Raw genomic sequence first — 23,203 nt, 5'->3', positions numbered from 1 at the left:
TAGTAGTAGTAGTAGTAGTAGTAGTAGTAGTAGTAGTAGTAGTAGTAGTAGTAGTAGTAAGTAGTAAGTAGTAGTATCATAATATTTTCAGTACCATAAGTACACACTTAAAGCTGCATTTTCAAAAAATAAAATTAAAAAATGTGACCAGATAGAGTGATTAAGCAGGATGAACTCTAACCCTTTGGAACCAACCAGAGAGCTCTGAGAGGTAAGAAATCTGTTCTCCACAATATCTTCCCTACACTGAAATGAAGCCTCCATTTAACTTCCTAATCACCCAGCTCCAAACTGTGTCATGCCTCCTCTACCCAATGATTTTGTTGATACTTCCTTTCCATCAGGACCTTGAACCCATTCCCCTTTTGACCCTACCCAGTACTCTCATAATGATTTTTGGCTGTTATGATCATAAATTTACAACTAGAAAGCACTTTAAAGGTTCTGTTAGTCCAACGCCCACATTTTATAGATGAGGAAACAGAAGTCAAGAGGGGTTAAAAGATTTGCCTAAGGTTACAAAGGTAAGTGGTAGACCTTGGATTTTTATTCGGTCTCTCAGACCCCAAATTCTTTACTCTTTCCAGGATACACTGAATAGGTGCTGTGTGTCTCCATTTCCTATGTAAAATGAATGGTTTGAATTACATGAACTTTAAGGTTACATTTAACTAACATTCTACAATTCCCTACATTCTGTGAAGCATTTTATGATTCTATCTATGCCTTTATTTTGAAGAGAAAGAAGCAATGTTTTTACCTATCTAATTATAGAGAAAATATGTGCTACATCACCTATAGTTGAAGGGCCTGTTGGGAAATAAAATCTACTAAGGCAGCAATTTGCCCAGAAGCATCTAATAAGAGTCTAAAACAAGTCTTCTGATGTGAAATCATTTTGGCTTACCAATTTTGTCTCTCACCCATCTGGTATTTCATTAGTAGAAATAAAAGGCAGATCACAAGATTCCTTTGACCTTAGTTTTTTAAAGGCTTACTTCTAAAATTAAAATCGAATCATTTGCCTGCTCTATGATATGATATTCCTAAAACATTAATGATTTGAATGGTATCTAAAACAATGAATTTGAATAAAAATTAAACTGTGATAACTCTCTAGTTTTATCTTCAAACATTTATTTCTTCTAGCCTCACATAACCTACTTGCCAGCAAAACCAAAAATCGAGATATTCTCTGCTCCTCCCCCAAAATTATGAATGATCCCAAAGACAAAATTTTCAAAAAGAAGATGAAGAGCTCTGTAGTAATTTATCTCAGCTAATTATTATTTTGAAAAGACAATGATAAAAACATAGCACCCAAAAGCCCCTCATTTAAGAGCACAGTCTGTACCCCACTATAAAACAGGTTGCATTCCAAATTTTTGCAAGCTGTGTAAAATTGTAAACTCACTTCCCCCATAGCAACAATGTTGGTAAAATTTTTAGACTACTTATAAACTCATATTTAACTCATGATGTGCTTAAGGAGAGGAGTTTGGAAGAGGAAAAAAGACATTATGCTGTCTTTCAAGATATAATGAGTTGAAAATGGTATTCAGGGGAAATGTAAAATAAAATAAAAAATTAGAAAAACAATGAATTAAGCAAGTTGGTGAAATCATTGAAGTTGTCAGCAGACAGACACGGCCAAAATTAACCCTCCTTGAGGGAAGCTCTCATCAATTCCCCTAAATATTGTTTAGGCTAAATCTAGTTCCAAACCTCTTGATTTCTAATATAATTTTATTTTTAAAATATTTTTCCATGGTTACATGATTCATGCTCCCTCCCTCCCCTCTTCCTTCCCCCTTCCCAGAGCTGACAAGCAATTCCACTGGGTTGTACAGAACCTCTTGACTTCTGATGGCTGTCTCAATATAAGGCAAGTGACTTCCAGTGCTTGGGGCCAACTACCTGCTTTCCTTTTTCAAAGCCCTTAACATAATATGGTGTTCAGTCATTTTCACTTATTTCTGATTTTTCATGACCCATTTGGGTTTTTCTTGGCAAGGATACTAGAGTGGTTTGCCATTTCCTTCTCCAATAACATGATATGCAGTCCATCAAACTCCTAATGGAGATAACTCATTTACTCTAACTTCACAGCACATTTTACAGTTTTAAAGAATTGTATTACTTTGGCTATAGAGAATAACATGAAACTTTTACCTACAAGTAGGGAATAATTCTTTACCATACAATTAGGAAATATCATCTTAGCACATAGAATCAAATTTTATATATAGTTGGAAATTACCTTAAAGAATTATGGATAAAAAAAAAAAGAATGAATGGTGAGGAACTGAATACCATCCTAAAGCAACTTATATGCCATTATTTTGCTTCATGATTAACAAAGTACTTCTTTTTGTAGAAACCCTTTGAGATCAACCGCAGTAGCAACAATAGGAATCAAATAACAATTCATTATTTTGTAGCACTTTAAGGTTTGCAAAGTGCTTTTAGTATATGCTCTCATTTGGTCATGGATGTTGGGGCTAATATTATTATTATCACTAAGAAGTTAATTGACTAGCCCATAGTCACACAGCTATTGAGTTTTTAGGGCAGATTTGAAACCCATTTTTTAGTCTTTAAGTCCAATTGTCCATCCACTATTCATGGCATATCATAAAAATAATGACAAGAGCTGAACATGGTCATAGAGCTTCAAAATACTTTATTATACATGAATCTCATTTAAACCTCAAAGCATCCCTTTGAGGGAGGTAATATTATCATCTCCATTTTATAGATTAGGAAACAGAGGCTCAAAATAAAGTAATCTGTCCAGTGGCAAGCAAAAAACAATGATCTTATTATTTTATTGCAGGGATATGGAGGGTTTTGTTGTTTAGCTGAGTCCAATTTTTCATGACTCTTTTGGGGGGTTTTCTTGACAAAGATTCTGGAGTGACTTGTCATTTCCTTCTCCAGCTCATTTTAAAGATGAGGAAATTGAGGCCAATTAAGTGACTTGTCCAAGGTCACACGTCTGAGGCCAGATTTGAGCTCAGAAAGAGTCTTCCTATCTTTTGGCTCAGGACTCTCTATACATTGCACTACCTAGGTGTGCTCTGGATAATTGGTTGTTACTAAACCAGTGTTTTTCTCTTAGTCCAGTGATGGGCAAACTTTTTAAAGAGGGGGTTAAAGGAAAGGAAATACTCATCTGCCAGTCTGTTTCTAAGGCAACTCTTTCAAAGTTTCATTGTATTGTACTCATACTCATTGTATTCCTCAGATTGGGAATAATGTCGGGGTTGGATAGAACATTGGGGGGAGGGGAGGGCACACTCATCTGGTCCACTGGCTGTAGTTTGCCCATCACTGTTCAGATCTTATGCAAGGAGTTTTTAATCTGGGGTTCCTTACCTTATTTCATATTTTAATAACTTCATATCAATAACTGTTTTGTTATCTTATGTTTTATTTTATATATTTAATAACATTATTCTGAAAAAGGGTTCATACTGTCAAAGGGGTCCATGCCATGAAAAGATGAGCAATCTTGATATAAATGTTTTCTTTCCTTTCTGTCCCCTTTTATTTCTGGAAACAATCAAATCATTTCCTAATTATACTGTTTTTCCTCCAACCTTGGGAGCAAATGAAAGAAGCAAGAACTTTAATAAGACATTGGTGTTTTAAGGTGGGAGCATCTGTACAATATACTCAAGAGGATCCCTTGACAAAGATAAGCATTTGTCATAGAGAGGTGGCACCTTCATGGGACGGAGGCTCTGATATGAGACCAAAGATGATTGGTGATGAGTCAAGTACTCCATGCTTCTCTCTTTCAACTTCCAGATCTTCAAATCTAAAATGGGGTACTACTTACAGTATCTTTCCATCATAGGGTTATAATAAGGACTAAATAAGAATGTAATAATTATGATAAGTTTATAGTCATATTTATATATAGCACTTTAAAGTTTGGAAAGCTTTTTACTTATATTCCCTCATTTGATCATTGTAACAATTTTGGGGGGAGGCAGTGTTTAATGGTAGTGATGGTGATTGCTCTACTTCATAGACTATAAAGATCAAATGCAATATAAAAAGGTACACAAAAATGCATTGCTATTATTGTTTGTAAACAAATATGGAATACTGTATAAGCATAAAAACACATAACTCAAGGAAGTGCCCATAAATTGGGAATGGATGAACAAACTATGGTATAAAATGTAATAAAATACTATTGTGCTATCAGAAATAATGAAGGAGATGGTTTCAGAGAAAACTCACAAGACTTGTATGAACTGATAAACTGATACAGAAAGAACTGAACAGATAAATTTATACAATAATAGCAATAGAGTAAATGCAAACAACTCAGAGAAATAGAAAATCTTGGCAGTATAATGATCAATCACAATTCCAGACAACGAAAGATGAAACGGGGCGTTTACCTCCTGATAGGTGAAGGATGCAGAACAGAATGAGACAAATTTTTTTTTAGGCATGACCAATATGAAATTGCTTGGTTAACTATACATATTGGTAAAGGGTTTCATTTTTTTTAAACCATATAATTCATTTTACAACAAATAAAATCATAATGAAAAGCAAATTGGGGGGAGGGGGAGGTAATAACTAAATGGAAAAGAAAAAGGTATGCCAACATGATAGGCATTGCTATAATTCAAAGAGTGTGAGTCACAAAAGACAGAGGAGGGAGGAAGGGAGCAAGGAGTCAGAAAGGAAATGGTATAGTAACAAGACTGGGTCAGACAGTGTCCAATACCAGCTACCAATGTGCACTATTTCCCTAAGACGGCTTTACTACTAATCAGCTTTACTACTCATCTTTTGAAGATGTGCCTCAGAGCAGTTCTTTTTTACTTTAATTAATCCTTTTCTAATGAACAAAAATCTATTTTCTCTTTCACATACATCTCAACCCTTATAACAAAGGGGAAAAAAACAAAAATACAAAAACAGTCACGCAACATAAATTCCCATATTGGTAGTGTATGTGTGTATAAATACAGACAGATAGGTATATATATATATTTATATATATTTAACACACACACACATTTTCTGTCTGGAAGTAGGTAGCCTACATTATGATTGGTCCTCCAAAATCATTGTTCATAATTGCACTAATCTGAGTTCTTAACTCTTTCAAAGTTGTTTGAACTTATAATGTTCTTATTGTAGAATTTATTTTCCTAGTTCTGCTCACTTCACTTTGTATCAGTCTAGACATTCTTCCCAGGTATCTTTTGCAATTTTTAATCACTTAGCATTTTATTCCATTACATCCTATACCATATTTGTTGCAACATTCCCCAACTAATGGACACCTCCTTATTTTCCAGTTCTTTGCCAATACAAAAGAGTTTCTATAAATATTTTTGTACATATGGGTCCTTTACTTTGATCTCTTTGGGGTATAGGCCTAGTTTTGCTGAGTCAAAGGGTATATACAGTTTAATGACTTTGGGGGCATAGTTCCAAATTGCTTTCCAGAATGGCACCACCAACTGTGCATTCATGTGCCTGTTTTCCTGAAGTCCTATCATTCTCCATTCCTGCCAACTTTGCCAATATGATAATTGAAACCTCTAAGTTGTTTTAATTTGTTATTTCTCTAATTTGTTGGGAATTTATAGCATTTTTTTCACATGACATGTGACAGCTTGTAATTCTTCCATCAAAAACTACCTGGTCATACCATCTAATCATTTATTAATTAGGAAGTGGCTCTTCTTACAAATCTGCATCAGTTCCATATGTATTTTAGAAATGAATTTTTTTATTACAGAAACTTACTACCAAAAATTTTCCCCAATTATCTGTTCCCCTCCTAATTTTAGTTGCAAAATTGTTCCCCTGGGCCTTTCTAAACTGGAAGATTTAAGGATTCATCAGAACCCATAAGTCTTTCTTCTGCCATTTTTTTGTCCTTATCACTGCATTTCCATTTTCTTTTTTAATAGGCAATTAGCTGCTCTCCTTTTCAATTTTCTTCTTTCTCCATAACTTTTCTTCCTCTGTGACTCCTCTATTAGACTGAGTTATAGAGAATTATATTTTGAATTTTTAAAATATGTAATGATGAGTTTTATGGTTATCTGCTCATAAATTAAAACAAGTATTTTCAAATATTTATGCTACTATCTTTCAAAGAATCATTCCCAAATCATGTATTATCTTAAATTTCCACATGACTCTCAATTGATTTCTTTTCTTCTTTTCATCCACATAAACTTCTCACCAATCCTTGAGAGGATGTCTTGTCTGGGCTATTTTGATAAGAGTTTCATGAAAATTACTTAAATAGGACATTGTGAAAACTCTTATTTAGTATTCATTTGGGGGACTCCCATCTGTGTCCAAATATCTCTCAAAAACAAAACTTTCTATTGTAGAGAGTGGTATCTCCAAATAGACAATTTTGAAAAGTATTTGTAAACACCTAAATACATATGCACATATTTTAAAACTTTCATAACAATATTTTAAAAATATAATTTTACTTGCAATTTGGCCTCCAGAAGCTGTGAGTAATAAATCTCTATTAGGTATTAACAATCAAAGAGATTATATCACTAGTTCCATGAGAAGGAGCTAGGTGGCTCAGTGCATAAAGCACTGGACCTGAAGTTAGGAAGACGTGTTTTCAAGTCCAGCCTTAGACACTTATTCTTTGTTTGACCTTAGACAAATCATTTAACCTCTGTTTGCCTTACTCCATTGATGAAAGAAATAGTAAACCATTATATTATCTTTGCCAAGAAAACTCCATGAACAACATTGACATGCTATAGTCCCCCAGACTCTCAAAGAGTCAGATATGACTGAATGGCTTAATAATAACAAATGGGTAGGCGGAAGTATAAAATGGGAATTTTGCTCTTGTAACATTCTCAGGGTAGAAAAGGTCATGTGTTGTTAGCCTCAAATATTATTTTAATGATAACAAAGGAAAAGAAAGGAAACTCGGGATCTCAAAACTTGAGATACAGAAAACTTGCGAAACATGCCAAAGATACTAAAGCAAGCAAGAGAGAGAGAGAGAGAGAGAGAGAGAGAGAGAGAGAGAGAGAGAGAGAGAGAGAGAGAGAAAGCACGATTTAATCAAGTGAATCCAGACAAAATTGTGACAATGATTATGAGAAGGGTGGAGAATAGAAAATTGAGCTTATCTATCATTATAGGTAAATATAGTAAGAATAACATTGCTCTGCAATGTATAAACCTAGTGAGGAAGCATAATAGATATTTGATGAATCACATTACAAAGGTGACTTTCTCTGTCTCCTATGTATGACTATCCTGATCAGGCTTTGAACAAGATGACACACATACCTTAGGCTGCATTCTGAAAGTGCATGGCAGACTGCCAACTCATGTGTTTGGAGTAGGTACATTATGTTAGGATCCCTGAAAGGTTCTTTTAAAGTCTACAGAACAGCATGGAACCTTTGCCCCGGGATGTTGCCTCTATAGTGCTGAAATTAGCATGGTTCAGATATTTTTATATTTTATATATATTTTTATATATAAATATTTTACATTTATAGACTTATAAACTTATAAAATTATGTAGGGGCCCAACTTTCAACATTCCCTGTAATTTATAGTAATAATGTATTTTCTTCATCAATTAGTATTTTTTTAAAAATTGCTTTGTGGAATGTGCATTAGTTAAGAGAAATTTTGATTGATTCCAGACTTTAAAATCAGATGTCCCTGATGATTTCTTATGAAATAGCAAAAACGTTCCATTTAAATTTGGTAAAAGCAATGAGCACAATGAAAGAAAATAGAGCTTAATTCCACTAAGTGGTATGATAAAGAGATCAGTCAAGCCTAAAGTAAAAAATAAAGGGATAAGTTTAGGGTTTATTCAAATTTATTAAGAAGGAACATTTGCAGATATAGGAATAAGAAAGCCTAACCTGGATGTTCTCCCATTATCTACAAATGTATCCAAATTGAAAATTCAGGAGAGAGTTTAAAGAATTGTAAACAGGGGAGTTAATTTAGCAAAAATGACAGAGCTGAAAGATGAGTCCTGAAGCTCTAGTTCAAGTCTCCTCTCTGACAAATATAGACTGTGTGACCCTGGGTGACTCACTACGCTTCTCTAAGGCTCTAGGTCAGTGATGGTAAACCTTTTAGAGACAGAGTACCAGGCCCCTTTCCCACCCCCACCCCCCCCAGACAATATGCTGTGCCTAACCCACTTCTCATTACATGCTGGGTATGCCCTACTCCCCCCTTACCATCAAGGAAAGGGAGGAAGCACTCCCATTGGGCTACTGAATGGAGGAACAGGTGAAATGAGGAACGTCCTCAGCCAGTGTAGAGAGGGGGAGGGGAGTGGCCTGAGTGCCCCACTCCCCTCCAGCTCTGCTGCCTGTGAGTTGCCCACCTTACCCCCTGTGAACTCTCATTGTTTGCTGAGCAGAGGGGGGGCGGATATGAAAAAATGTCATCAGGCACAGTGGAGAGGGTGAGGGGAGGAGCTCCACTCAAGTCCCTCTGCCTTTCTAGTAATGAACTCTGGGGGGTGGGGATGGGGGTGGAGGACGGGTGGCCAAGTGCTCACAGAGAGAGCTGAATGCCGTCTTTGGCACCTGTGCCATAGGTTCATCCTCACTGCTCTAGGTTGAAGAGAAGATGTAGAACTGTGCCGAAAAAAGTAAAGATCCAGTTAAAAAAACAATTCTAACTATAAGTTGAGGAGGAAAATCATTTCTACACTTGAAATTTCAGGCACCATCATTCAAATTTAAATGTATCATCAGCATCATCATTGAAGCTAGCATTTCCATGGTACCTACTATGTGACAAGAACTCTGCTAAGCACTTTACGATGATCTCATTTGATCCTCATAAGAACACTGCAAAGTAAGTGACGATATCATCCCATTTTTACATTTGGGGAAAATGAGGCAAACAGATTTAGGTGAGTTGCCCAGAGTAACACAGTTGATAAGTGCCTGAGGTGAGATTTGAATTCAGTTCTTCTGACTCCAGGATCAGTCTCTACATCACCTAGATGCCCTGTGTTTATAAGTAAGTACTAGCTATGCCTATTTCTACTATTTTAGATTGTGCTCTTCAGTTTATTTTCATAAAACAAAGAGATTAGGAATTATCAAACAATGATTACTATTGATCTTTATTTCAAACGACACATATAATTAGCTAGTGGTTTATTCCTTTACTTACCTAGAATATTTTCATGTCTTAGCAATACAGTGTTATATAGCTCTGTTTCTCTAAACCAAGATTTCTCATCACGGGAAGAGAATATCTTCACTGCAACATTTTCTCCTTGCCAGTGGCCCCGCCACACCTCTCCATATCGGCCTTTTCCTGATGAAGACAAAGCAAAAGGTGATTTTGATCAATGGGCTCCATTAGAGAGCCAACTCCAATTAGCTCTCAAAGGTCCTGAAGTGGTTACAAACTAAATTAAACTTTAAAAACAAGTCAATAAAATTAATGTCTGAAACTCCTCATCTTTTAGGTTGTTTACCTTGAAAACCAATTTCACCAGCTACTGTATGTAATGAGACAGGAAATATTCACCCCTCCTCAATATCTTTGAACCTTTGCATATTGTCACAAATTGTTACTCAAGAAAGAACATATATCATGTAACCATGGAAAACTTTTCTAAAAAATTAATAAAAATAAATTAATAAAATGCATGTTCCAAGAAGAGAGTATGATTTTGAGAACTGCTGTATTTGCTTTCTTGATCAGTGGATGGAATCCATTCATGAACAGTGAGTTTGTTGTTATTTAATCATGTCCAACTCTTTTTGACCCAATCTGGGATTTTCTTGGCAAAGATGATTTGCCATTTCTTTCTCCAGCTCATTTTATAATGAAGAAACTGAGGCAAACAGGGTCAAGTGATTTGTGCAGGTCACAAAAATAGGAAATGTCAGAGGTCACATTTGAACCTAGGACTTCCTGTTTTTTGGCCTGGTTCTCAATTCACTGAGCCTCCTAGCTACCTCCACCTTGTTGCTTCTTAAGTACTTACCCTATGGAAAGTACTCTAACTAAATTGGCTCATAATAGTCTGCTAACTCTTAGAGATTGCTCCTCCAGCCATATAACACAGTTAAAATAACCTTGCCATAGGAGGTATACTTATATGAAGGACCATGTATTACTGCAGATTAATTGTGATCCAAGTCATTATATATCTCATGCTCTCTTCTCTCTTTCCAGGTCTCCCTACCAGCCTTGTTCCCCATTTATAGTAATATAATTACATAATCTTGTTTATCCTACTTAAGCTAACCTATTCAACTATGTGCTAATACTTTATTCGTCTTTGCCCCTTACCTAAGAGTTCTGAGATGACAGCTAGTTTTCTGCCGCATGATGGTTTTGCTGGCCCAGGGAATTTTTGTTAAATTCAGCGTCTGTTGAATTGAATTTTTGGTTGCTATACACTAGCGTTCAGTTTAAATTGTGATCTGCTAATTGATCTACATCTCAAGATTTAAGCTAAGCATAGTCAAAGGGAAGGAAGGAAGGAAGGACTCAATCTTAAAATTTTGTTTTGCTTTTATCAACAAGAATACTACCAACTCTTTTAAAGTATGCCTCAATCCCCACTCCTCTTTTGGATTTTCTATCAAAATGTCTCTAACAAATGTATTTGGAGCCAACTACTTTTTAGGAGGTATGTAATTTTAAAAATGAAGTCCATTGCTCCTGCAGTTATTTTTAAAACCTCTAGTATCCTGGTAGAGAGCCAATATCATTTGTAAAATTCCTTACACATTTTTCCTGGTCCCTTGGACATGATCCATAAAGCACTGTTCTGTGGAGCACACACCAAAGAAATAAAGATTGACCACTTTACTCTTGAAGCCTGGGGGGAATAGTCCCATGTACTTTAAAGTATGGAATGAAAATCATGAACATTTAGCATTGTGCTTCTCTATTAGATATTCAGCCCATTCAGTTTAACTCTGATTCTTCTCCTGAATTCTCTGAGGTCTTAAAAATCTCAGCAGATTTTGCAGGGAGAGGATTTCAACCAAAACCAAAAGCAATTGGGGAATCTACTTATAAACATCAATCTATTGGATGGAAAATTCTGCTGATTGTTTTTTTTTAACCAAATCCAATTTTTCATTTCTATTTCTACAGCTTTGTGATGCAATTCCCATTCTTTCATTCAGAAAAGATTCTAATTGAGGAGTGTGGAAAGCTTTATTTTCATTGAATTGCTTTGACATGTCCATATTTAATGACAGGCCTCATATCAAAGAGGAATCTATGAAAGACTGAACATTACTGAATTGAAAAAAAATACAAAACAAAACAAAACATTCCATAAAAGCTATTGAAAATCAGCAGTCAAAACCCACAAGAATGTTTTCAATTCAGAAAAGGTTTTTAAAAATTTTTTAAATAGTAATGAGATATTTATCTAACATAATAAAAATTACCAAGTGCTTTTGCATCAACCATACATAAAATTAACCAGAATTTATTAAGTGCCTACAAAAAAACTCTGAGACACATGCCCATTTTACAAACAAGTAAAATAAAGCTGCATATCTTAGATGACATCCAATTTCTTATAACTAGTAAAGAATCTAAAGGATATTTGAAATCGATACCTTTCTTACTCATAGGTACATGAATACCTACAATCATGAATGGTTAGAGCTACAATTCGGGAATGCCTGGACCCCCAAAATTCAAAATAGTAATTCAGTTTTACAGGAAATTGGATATGTTTTTAGAAGTCAGAGAAGTCTATGCTATGCTACTGGGTCAGGACTTTTCTCCTTACACAATTGTAATAAGCAAAAATGAGAATCAAATTTACCACCTCCCATTTCACTATCTATTCTCAGAAAAGGGCAAGAGAGAAGAATGAAAGAAAAAAAAAAAAAAAAAAAAAAGCTGTTACCAACCTACGCATTCCAATAGTGTAATCTGACGAGCCACAGTTCTTTGTACGAGAAAAGGAAGACCAGAGCCACTTCCTGACGTACAAGAATGATCCATTAAATCCTGTGGTTTGAAACAAGGAGAAAGGAGAACCATTGGGAAATAGCTAAGAGTAATTTTTCTTTTATTCAATAAAAGAATACAAGGACATATGCATGCATGTTATCACTTGCTGACGGGATGTACTCATGAACAAGAAATAACATAATGAAATTTCCCTTAAAAAAAAAAAGCCAACCCAAATCTGCTTCTACAAATGGAGTTATGTATCAAAAAATATATATGCATATATGTATATATATATATTCTTGGTTACCAGTTGCAGAGAGAGTTTTCCTTTTCACTCATAGAGTCAGCCAAGGAGAGACGTCTTCCTAAACACAGTGACAAGACGGTGGAAAATCTCTCATTTGAAGCAGGGACATAGAATCCTTACATAGCCAATTGTGGAACCATGTAATTGTGGTAATAATGGCATGAAAGGAGGCAGAATTCCAAAAAGCTAATTGTTTTTCAAAATACTTTAGTGGAGGGACTAACAAAATATTAATTTTGTTTCATTTACATTACATCTTCTGTCAGGTCCTCTATACCACTGTAATATACTTAGCAGTCACTAAACTTACAAAAAGTCAAGCATCAGTCCATGGGGCAGAAAAATGAGACTCTTGATGGGACCATAAAATGGATCGTCATGGGGTGCCTAGTTCAAAAGGCTTATTCTGAAGTTTTGAATAATCTGCTATTCATTTTTCTCACTTTATATTATTATTCCTTACCATGTTTAACCTTTATAATACAGCTAACTTTGTAATTAACCAAACAGGAGCTATAACTAATCTCACCCAGGAATATGCCATGCATTTTAGTTTTATGTGGCAATTTACTGGTGGGTAAATGTACTTTTGACCAAGTGCTCACAAATGGATGTCTCATTTAAATGAACAAACCAACAGACTGCAATTCACAACAGTTTCTATATCTTGTTTTTAAAAGTGTTTGTCAGCCTGCTACCATATCATGATTTTATACTATCATTTTATCTGATTGACTTTAAAAGACTATTTTGGGCCACCCTCCCATCCTTCTTCTTAAATTGTAAAAGCTATTTAAACAGTAATTTACACTAGCTGTTCCTATCACTGCCCTTGGTAATTAGTTCTATGTTAGCAGCTCTGAGGAATGAAGCTCTGTCTAATTTATTTTAGCACCCTACTTTGCTTAAGCTTTTTAAGAATTCCCTCTTGCCCCTTCTGTTTTCACTAACTCCATAAATTCATCTAATTTCCCTCAGAACTTGAGAGATCTGAAGTGCATTTCCTTTTGAAGAATACAATCCTCTATCTTGAAATTGAATATGTCCTCTTACCAGGGTGCTTACAGGCACAGACTAAGTAGATGGGTGGAAATATGCCTAAGATAAGCAAGAGATAGAAAGCTGAATGAAGTGACACTAGCATTATCCCATTTACCCTCCAAAGTGGAATGCCCCAACAGCAGAACTTCAGGTTTTGTCTAGCTTTAGTGTACTCGGTGAAATTGGCAAGAGCATCTTGCTTTTTCTAAGAGTAAGTTGGCTGATATCCCACATCAGGAAAAAAGCTATTTCTGAAATGTCTTACTAATAATTCTTCCTAAAGGTTTCTCACTTGTCCACTCAAATTTAGTTGTCTTATAACGCCCTCACTAACTCATTTCTTATTGATTTACCCTATCTTCCTTAGTGTGGGAAGCATACTAAGGATTCCTTTCAAGAAACATATTTCAGTTTCCCAACCTTCTTAAGGGGAACAGTCACAGTCTAGGAAATCTGAGGAAATCTACCTTTAGCATTTTTAAATCAACATAAGCTTTAAAGTGTTAGTTCCTTTTTAAAAAAAATTACCTGAGATGGTCTTGGAAAAAAAAATGTCTATGCCAAAAAATATTTTGGGGATTGTTTTTTAATAGGAATTGCCTTTCTGGTCCTGAGGTTTAAAAAAAAAGATGGAGAGTGGAATTTAAAACATGAAAATGCAGCCCTACATCCCAACCTTTTACAACAACAGAATTTTTGTGTTATTTAAAGCCCACATTTTCACACACTGTTCAATATAATAGAAATGACTTCCTACAGAACAAAGAATGAAAAACTAGACATTTTAGGCAGAAAGGGATTTAACCAGGAATGAACTGGTTTATTTACTATTAACATTCTTATCAATCTTTTGAAGTAGTGCTTAAAAAAAACCTGTTACATTCTGACAGTTTCTTCAAAATATTTCCATTATAAAAACATGAAAAAGAGAATATCAAAATGTTTTAAATCCTTTTAAATAACTCTCCATTTTAACCATTAGAAAAGTTCCATCACTCCACAAGGTGGCAGCACAGGGATATGTAAAAACTTTTCTTGCTTGTCTAGAAGACAAGTTTTAACAGCTTAACAACTGGGAGTTATATAGCAATAAATGAAAAGCAGAATAATTTGGAAAGGATAAAATGCGGGGAGTGGGAATTTTAAATGGTAGGCAAGCAAAAACAACCAAAGAAAAAATAACCAAAAAAATCTATTTAGAAGAAAAATGAAGCTTTCCCATCAGTTAACTGTAAATATCTACCATGTTTAATGCCACATGACTGAAAAACAGTAAAGTGAACAGTGAACATAAGCGCACAATATGAGTGTACAGCATGTTATAGCTCTGGGCAGCTTTCTAAAAACTAAGCTGTTTTTTTCATCTACATATGAATTCTGCCGAGCACACTTACTGGCCAATACTTGGTTTTTCATACTTCAAGTAAAAGAATTCGATAGGGCTTTTTTTTTTCTATAAGAGCCAGCCCTTGTGGATTTTTAAAAAAGTTTATTTCAAGTCCCACTTAAAAACTCACTGCTAAGGTGCTATCGCCAACATTTGTAGTGATGAGTCCATCAATGGTGCCATATTCCACTTCTCTAGGGTTAAGCCGTTCCTGATTCCTTTTTTTGAATTTCCGGATGCCCACAACCAGTAGAATAATAAAAAGGCATGCTGCTATAGAGAGACCTATAAAGATGGCCACATAATCCAGGCTGAAGCGTGAATATGCTCCTGGGAAGGATTTCCCTAGAGAGAAAAAGGTAATTAATTAGCCACAAGGATCACTATTTGTTTAGTATATAAAATAAAGAACACAGACTTCCTAATAATAAGCTCTATTTTAAAAAACAAAATACATACCTTCTTTTAACATAAAACATTACAAGTAGGAAAAAAGTAATTCCAAATTCTAGCATTCATTTACCCAACCAATAAAAACAAAATTCTGTTTTGCAAAAAATCAACTCTAAAAGTGAGAAACATTATATAATAAACAAGAAAACATTTACAAACGTGGCAAAACAAAAACAATTGTAGTTAACAAGAGAATTTGACCTACAGAGCTTTTTTCACCTTTGGAGTCTTGTAAAACATTAATCTTCAATATTATTATAACAACGGTGGTATCTGAAGAAAACAAATTTAAAAACTGTGGCAGGTTTTCTTCCCCATCTTCCACCTCAGTATGAAAATTTCTCTCCAACTTCCAACATATCATAGATACACATTGCTATCCAAATCTTCCTCAGATAACATACATTTGATACTATCCCTCTCCTTGCTGAGGAGCCCACAAAAGCTTTCTAGTTGCCTAATGAATCAAGTTCAGCCTTAGACTATTCATGCTCAACTCCTAGCACTTCGCTTCCCACAATCCTCTGCTTCAGTCTACCACTTTTCTTTGTGTCCTTGCCATGAATGGTGTATATGCTCCTCCTTGCCTCCATCTTTGCTTGTTCTTACCCTTCATCTATCCCCTTCCCACTCCACGAAATAAATTCCAAGCCAAATCCCTTCAGTTTATCCCCTAATTATTCAGACCACAATGAAATGCATTGGGCTTCATGACCTTAAAAGGTCTTTTCCCCCCCCTCAAAAATTCTTTATCATTTTTTTTAGTCTTTTTTCAATTTCTTTGCAACCCTATAAAAATTAGTGCTACATGGTCCTTCGCTTAATAATATACCTGACTTTCAGGTCACATGACCAGCAAGACAGTGGACAAGACATTTTCTCTGATCTTCATGAACTTTTTAAACCTCTTCAAAATAGGAATTATAAATGAAAGATAAAGTAATTTCCATTGTCTTAAAGGTTTTGGACACCAAAAACTTTAACAAGGTAAAAATCTAGTAAGTTAACACCTTTGTTATTTAGTTATTTTTCAATTGTATCCTACTTTTTGTGTACACGTTAGCAGTTTTTTATTAGCAAACATACTGGAATGGTTTATCATTTCCTTCTCCAGCTGATTTTAAAGATGAGGAAATAGAGGCATATAGGGTTAAGTGCCTTTGCCCAGGGTCACACAACTAGGAAGTGTCTGAAAATTGAACAATAGGTTTTCCTGACCCCAGACCTGGGGGTCTTTGACACCTAGCCACCCCAGCAGAGAAGGCTAATTCTTAACCCCTAACTCATTCACTTAAGATCCCAGAGTCTGAGAGGGCTTTGAGGTACAGCCTTGAAGGGAAACAACCTCCCATCCCAATAAGGAGTAAGGAATAGGAAGAGTAAGATTCATGAGAATATAAGGGAAAAAAACCTGAAATTACTATAGATTTCAGTAGTAAGAAAATTCTGCTAAAGACCTTGGCTTAAGCCCATTAAGAAGAGAATATGGCCTCTAAATCAGATAAAAGAGTCCAACGAAAACACACTAATTGAAAGAATCTACAAATTGCCTCCAGAAAAGGAAAAAAAAAACTATACTGTAATATCCAAAACACAGAATGATTAAACTTAATAATTCCTTTGACAAACAACATATTTTGTAAGAAACCAGGAGAAAGATCTTCAAATGCAAAGGGAAAGAAATTCAAATAACATATGGCTTTTCTGTATCCATCAGAAATTGCACAAGGGAAAGAAATAATATATTTTGAAGTGCAAAAGAGCTCAATATGCAATCCAATATGACCTATCCTGAAAACCTGAGGCTAACAATAAATAGGAAGGAAGGGAGTGTTGGGGGACCATCCAATGAAAAGAGATATTCAAAACATTCCTAGAAAGTAAACTAGACCTGAACAAATTATTTCCTTTTCAAATACCTCAGATAACAGAAATATAAGAAAGCTAAACAAATATAGCAACCAAGGAAAACAAGAACAAAATAACAAGAATTCATTAAGAGATTTCTTTCTAAAAGTACAAGAGTGAGAAGAGAAAACAAAATAGAAGTAAAAGTGGAAAAACAGGACTGCTATGTCATGAACTAAACCTCAGAACATCCATCTTTCATGTGAATAGATGATATATTTTTTTTATTTTTAAAAAAAAATTTTCCATGGTTACATGATTCTTATCTCTCTCTCCCTTCACATTGACAAGTAATTCCACTGGGAATAGATGATATTATTCAAAAACTAAATTATAGAATGGGAGGGGGGAAGGCAGATATAGATGAGGAAGACAGAGAGGAATATGTGATATACCTGAATAAAGTCAAAAGTAACAATGAAGGGGAAATAACTGTAGTACTCTCTCAGGAAGAGGGTCTCAAAGAAAATGGGAAAGGAGGCAAAAAGAGGGAAAGAAAAGGAGAAATCTTGTTACTAAACTGGGGAAAAAAATACCACTAAGTGCTTCCAAGAAAGAAGAACTTCTATGAAGAGAAATGGGGACTTTGCAAATGAGTGTGATCTATAAGGATTTGATGTTTCAGACCACTCATCCTGCTCCAGCAGAAAGAAAATTAGAAACACTGGGAGAATCTGACAGCCCAAAGAGTGAGGAGGCCAATGATACAGGGAAGAGATTTCAGAGCAAATGGGAAAAACATGCCCACGGAGAGTACAAAGGTTTGTAATGAACTGATCAAAGATGTAAGAAAATTCCTCCCTTGGAGCAATATCCTTTATTATCCAATCACCTGTAGGAACTGGTATTTCTAAGAGTGAGGCATAACCAGAAGAAAAAAAAAGACAGGATACAAAATCTGAAAGGTAGAACATAGAAACCATTTTGAAAAAGGAATCCAAATTAGGTACCGTATCGGCTTTAATTGTAATTTAATTTGTAAGGAATGATGACTAAAGAGGGATGAATTAATATAAGAGCTATGAATCAAAGAATCAGTCTAAAGTAGAAAGAAAGGGAAGATAAATAAGAGAATAAAGGAAAGATAACATATTGGATCATACTTTTCTCTAGTAACTTTGTGTGAGTCTAATTTTGTCTCTAACTAGAAACTCCACAAACATGTCTTTAAGCTGAGAAGGAATGTGATGTAGCAAGAAGTGTACTCACAAGACTAAATCAGAAAACTGGCCCTAGCCACTTAACCAGCTCTGTTTCATTTAGCAAGTCACTTAAACTCTTAGGTTTCAGCTTCCATACTCTGCCTAATTCACAGGACTGTCCTGAGGATCAAACCAGCTAATATATGTGGCAGCCCTTCATAAAAGATAAAATGTTAGAGAAGGCATATTATCATCATATTTTATATACTGCATAAGCACTTAGCATGCATGAAAAATTTGCTAAGTTCTTTATTTGTATTAGGAAGACATTTCCTCAAACACAAGCCAATATTTACTAGAACTTATTTGTTCAGCTTAAGGTTTTTGTTTTTTTTTTGCAAACAACTGAAAGTGACTTACATATGATAATTTTTTCATATAACTACTTTTGATGGAAATCTATTTTAAATGTATTACATGCTTCTTGAACAGAAATTGATTAATGGAATCCAACCTTTTACTGATGATGACAAAGGGACATGAAACAGCCCAAACCAGATGAAAATTTAGTTCTGTTATGGGCGGTATGGTGATACTGAACAGGGCCTGATAGAGAGAAGGCCCAAGGTCCTCTGATGGTCTAAGGACCTAAGCTGAGTGAGGTGGGAGACTTGGGTGTCCTAAAACTTTTGGTTGTCACTCATCCTGTTCTCCATTTTGCTTCTCAGAAATTGATGTTACAGTTCCTATCTGATTTTAATGTGTTGATAAATCTATCCATAGATACATAGAGATGTGCATGTATACACACATATACATAAAAATATGAATATACATAGATATCTAGCTCTAAGATATAAAAGGGTACTGCTTCATGGTAGGAATTTTCTCATGTCCCTGATAGTTCAGTATATTACTAACCTTTCTCTTATCTATCCATGAGCATGCTTTTCCCATATGTATACATATATTTATATCTAGAGATAGATGATGGAAAGATAGACAAATAGACAGATCAATAGATAGAGGACAGAAAGATATCTGTCTGAGAGAGAGAGAGAGAGAGAGAGAGAGAGAGAGAGAGAGAGAGAGAGAGAGAGAGTTTCATAAGTCAGTATGTAGTCCTCAGGGATTCTGATGTATGATCTAGTGGCCACTATTTCTAGATGAGTTTGACAGCACTGATCTACCATTATGATGATTTATAATTATTATTATAATGTATCATACAAAGTGCAATCCTCTTTCTACATTGTTACTTTTTCTAGTGACAATACTTCTGCTTCTAACATTCCTATCTCTCCCTATTTTTTATGAATAAATAAGCATTGATTTTATTGAATCATCAATAATTTAAGACTGGTACAATCATCAATTTCATTCTCCATGACATGGGGCCTGATCTCCAACAGACCATTGGCAAATCTCAAACCTAGGGACAAATGAAAATTAAATAAGGAAGGGTATCTCTCCCTATTTTTTAAAAAAAACTACTATTGTAATGTAGAGATGGCAGCATGGAATCCCTGCAAAATACAGGGTCAGCCTCACCCAAAATTCTTTTGGGGGGGGGGGGGGGGGCTGACCCTGTATTTTGCAGGGATTCCATGCTGCCATCTCTACATTACACTATGTATCAAAGGAAGACATGGAATTTAAGTTTGGCCTCAGATGCTTATTAGACCAGTGATCATGGGCAAATCAGTTAAACTTTATCATTGATTTAGGTAACTCTAATACTAAGCTATGAGAGTTTCTTATCAGTAAAATCCTAGGTCCAATAAAAATTAAAAGTTAATGAGACTCCTAGTGAACATGAGAATATTTAGAATTAAGTGAATTTAAGACTGGAGATTTATAATTAAGTGACCGTATCACTATCCTGCTCAAGAATCTTCAGTAGTCCTCTATTGCCTTTAGCATAAAAGTAGAGCTCTTCAGCTAAGTATTTCTATCCCTGCACATTCTTAGTCTAACCTAGTATACTATTACAGACTTATTTCACATCACTCTCTTTCATACCTTCAATATTACAATCAACTTTCCAACATATTTTTCTCTCAAAAACCCATGTTCCACTACTGTACCAGCAGGTACCCCATCCCCTTTGCCCCTGCTTCTTGCAATACCTAACTTCCTTCAAGTTGGTGGGCTAAATTCATGTACCAATTGTTAGGGGAAGCCTTTTTTGATCCCCTCTCCTAGTTCTTAATGCTCACTCTCTTTTCAAATTACCATGTATATTCTTATCTGTGCATATGGTACATTTGACTCAGTAAAGTAAATATAAGCTTAATCCTTAAAAGGAAAAGATTTGTTTTTCATTTTCTCTTTGTATCCTCAGAACAAAGCTTTGAACATAGCAAAGACTCAATAATAGTTCGTAGGATTGTCTCGCCTTTATTTAGTGCAGGTACTCTAGGGTTTCTTGGGAAGCAAGGGTACTGCTAAGCTTCAAAAACTGTACTGTTCAGACAGAACCTTCAGATATTAAGGAACCATTTGTAGAAGAGTCCCATGTAAAGAATTCATTTGAGTTGCATGTGAAAAATCCCATTGTGCTTCTAGCTTGGAGAGAGATAAAACCAGAAAGTAGATAGCAGGAAAGGGAAAAAGGTGATATAAGCCTCTCTTTCCAAGTTAACACATGTGAGCCACTCAGACACCTAGGATCTCTCTCTTCTGCTCATCTCACCCCTTTCTCCTCACTATATATACTTGCTCTGTCAATAAAATTTTAGGTGAAGTCATTAGTGGCAGCCACTGTTTCTCTTTGCCAAAAAAAGGCTGGAGGGTGGGAGGACAGGGAGGGAAGTCAGCAATACTTTGTAGAAGAGTCCCACCAACATTCCCTATGGCAGAACTCTGAGAGATTTGGACACATTCTATCTTTTTTCAAGTATTTTTGCACTGCTTCATGTTTTCATAACTTCTACAGTCTTTTGGATACTGAGTGATTCCCTCCCCCCCATCCCCAGTCCTTCACTTTGATCCCAACTTTTTTTTTTTTAAACTCTTACTTTCCATCTCAGTAACAACTCTGAGACAGAAAGGCAAGGGCTAAGAAAACAGGGTTCAGTGACTTACCTGGGGTCACATAGCTAGGAAGTGTCTGAAGCTAGATTTGAACCAAGTCCTCTTGACTCCAGGCCTGACACTCTATCCACCCTGCCACCTAGCTGCCCAGATCCCTCTTTTCAATCCCAAGAACCAAAGTGAGGGAAGTTGGGGCTGGGGGTAGGGGAGATGGGGTTATAACCCTTACCTTTCGAAGTTGGCAGCTGGGCTGTGATGTTTCCATTACACCAGTTTCCCTGACAGCACTCCACAGCTTGATCAGGGGATGGTGGAGTCTTACAGGTCATCTTCCCCTGCTCATACACTTGGAAGCATCCTTTCTGATAGACTTGAATACCATCGTTTATGCTCAATGAGGCAAAACACTGTTGTCCCTCACAGTGATCCCGATTCCCACAGGATATGCCTTCACACACACACATATACAGGTTTGAATTCAACTTTGGTTCCTCATCTGCAGAGGGGAGAAAAGAGGAAAGAAAATGGTATTTTCTCTTACAGGGGTATTAAACAGTGTCTTCAATCATGTGTGGATAATACAGTTGTTTTTTTTCTCTTGCTCAATTTAACATACCTAGGCAATTGCCTATGGGAAAAAGTCATAATAAGCATATAGCAGCTGAAGATACTAATACCTGAATTTAGTAGACCTGGGCATGAAATGTGCCTTGCCCCTGAATCCCAAATCATTGGACAATTTGATTCAACAAACATGTAAGAGCTTTTGGGATAGACACTAAAGATATAAGAGCAAAAATAAATCTGCCCTACCATCAAGAAACTTATATTCTGCAACAAGAATTTCATAAAATTTTGTGTGTTGTGGTACCCTTTGATAGCCTAGTGATACCTAAATGCCACTTCTCAGAATATTTTTTTTTTAATTTATTGTGGAAGCTAACTGTGTGACCCTGGGCAAGTCATGTAACCCCCAATACCCAGCCCTTAATGCTTTTCAGCCTTTGAACCAATATACAGTAATGATTCAAAGATGAAACATAAGATTTAAAAAAATTATAGCGGAAGAAAATGCTAGAGTTTAGCTAAAGGTTAATAAAAAGTAAAGATGCCAAATTTTCCCATCCACATTCAAGGACCTCCTGAAATCTATCCATGGGCCTTCAAGATAAATTCTATGGCAGTCAGGGGCCAAAGTGGATAGAATACTCTTGGTCTGGAATCAGGAAGATCTGAGTTATTCCAATTTAGCTTCAAACACTTGCTAGCTGTGTGACTCTGGGCAAGTCATTTAACCTCTATTGGAATCAGTTTCCTTTTCAGTAAAATGAGGATAATAACCCACCTTTAGGATTGTTGTGCGATGTAAATGAGATAATATTTGTAAGGCACTTAGCATTGTGCCTAGCACATAGTAGGCACTATATAAATGCTAGCTAGTATTATTATTATGGAAAGAATATAGCATATGTGTGTGCATGTGTGTACAAATCAGAATGCCAAGTAATTTGAGAGAGAAAGCGCAGTGATAATCAAGATCATTAGGTAAGTTTTCCTGAAGGAGGTAACATCTGAACTGAAGCTTAAAAATGGGATTCTGATGAGTAGAGACAGAGATGAGGAGGAACAGTGAACACTGTCCCAAGTGAGAGCTGAAGAGCAATTGCATCTGGTATGGAAGGGTAGAAGAAAAAAGTGGGATGCCAAATCCAGTAAGATCTTTTAATTAATTGTTCTTTCAAAGATTGGTTTTCAGATTCAGTTTTTCAAATCACTGCATCATTTTTTTCCTGGTTAAGTGAGTAGCTCAGACTTGCTGGTACTAACAGCTTTGGGTGCAGATGGCAGAGGAAAAGAGCAAGAAGGAGGGAGGAAGAGGGAAGAAAAGAGTTATCTAGAAATAAGAGCATGAGAGGGGGAAGGGTGAGAGAGACAGAGAGATAGCAACAGAGACAAAGA

General features: G+C 35.7%; 1 long non-coding RNA gene across 1 annotated transcript; it reads right to left on the bottom strand.

Moving 5' to 3' along the window:
- Positions 1–9,286: 9,286 nt before the first annotated feature.
- On the bottom strand, positions 9,287–14,914 carry LOC123242251. The gene is made up of 3 exons (XR_006505810.1): positions 14,836–14,914; positions 11,925–12,024; positions 9,287–9,345 (listed from the first exon to the last, which is right to left on the bottom strand). It is a non-coding gene; the product is annotated as an uncharacterized LOC123242251 (long non-coding RNA).
- Between the last annotated feature and the right edge of the window lie 8,289 nt (positions 14,915–23,203).

The sequence above is a fragment of the Gracilinanus agilis genome, chromosome 3, assembly GCF_016433145.1.
Source record: "Gracilinanus agilis isolate LMUSP501 chromosome 3, AgileGrace, whole genome shotgun sequence".
In the NCBI taxonomy this organism is placed as follows: Eukaryota; Metazoa; Chordata; class Mammalia; order Didelphimorphia; family Didelphidae; genus Gracilinanus; species Gracilinanus agilis.
The sequence above is the reverse complement of the archived record's forward strand: the minus strand, read 5'-3'. Positions and strand labels throughout refer to the sequence as shown.